Here is a 1,030-nt window from a genome sequence, read left to right on the forward strand (position 1 = left end):
CTGCAGTGATGGCATTTCTCAGGACACCTTCAGATTAATCATGAAAACAACTATTCTCTGAGCAACTGCTGGGGAAAAAAAAAACTTGTTAGTTATTGAAGTTATTGAAGAGTTTGCTTTATAACGGTGGATTATGGTCTTCAGCAGGATATCAACTTATCCTGAAACTGAGAGTTTTTCAGCCTCTGCAATGGTCTCGGGGTGTCCTATGGAATCTCCTATAGAATAATTGTCAAAGTTATAACATTTAAATGCATTCCACAATCTGGTTTCCCTATTTTATGTATAAAGATATGTCATGCTCTCTACAGAAGGGGAAAATTGCATACTTAATGCAGCAAGAGGTGGCCTGGTATCACACTACAGAGCACTGTTTATTAGGGTGATTGTGGTGTTGTCTTCCTTCTGAAGAACAGTCCAAAATATTTCCCAGTTCTCTTGAGCACAGGAATAACCATCCAAATCCAGGAAACATCCAATTCTCTCAGACGACAGCAGAGATCTTAGGAGACCAGATGTTTCCTCACTGATTACCCCCAGTAAAATCCAGTCAGAACCAACCAATTCAGAAAATGTTAATGAGGGTTCAGACTTCTTATGGAGTATATTCCTTATCTTTTCCCAAGTTTTTTTTTTTCCTTTTTTTCCCCAGTGTTTCTTATTTCCATGTAGTGATTAGGAGCTAAAAACAGGTTAAAAATGGAGACAGATTCTGTTTGTCTGGTTCCACTACTTTCTGTGTGGCCTTCTCGAGCAAGTTACTTAAAATTTCCATGCCTCAGTTTCATCTTTAATAGTAGGTTAATAAACCCATGTAATGATTAAATGAGGCTATATGTTATAAAGTTCTTAGCTAATACACACACATCCATGTCTAAAAATGCCATGCTGGAAAACCATGAGCAATCACTTTTTTTTTTAAGTGAAAAATTCAATAAAAGGAGCTTTTTACTTCAAAAGCATAACTGGGTAAATAGATAAATTTACAACCATTCCTGTGAAATTTCTTATTCAACAAATTCATGGAGAG

General features: G+C 36.3%; 1 non-coding gene across 1 annotated transcript; it reads left to right on the forward strand.

The window, feature by feature from the left end:
* Positions 1 to 66, forward strand: LOC122229037. Its single transcript, XR_006206899.1, has one exon. It is a non-coding gene; the product is annotated as a small nucleolar RNA SNORD58 (small nucleolar RNA).
* The last annotated feature ends 964 nt before the right edge of the window (positions 67 to 1,030 follow it).

This window comes from Panthera leo, chromosome C1 (genome assembly GCF_018350215.1).
Source record: "Panthera leo isolate Ple1 chromosome C1, P.leo_Ple1_pat1.1, whole genome shotgun sequence".
Lineage (NCBI taxonomy): Eukaryota > Metazoa > Chordata > Mammalia > Carnivora > Felidae > Panthera > Panthera leo.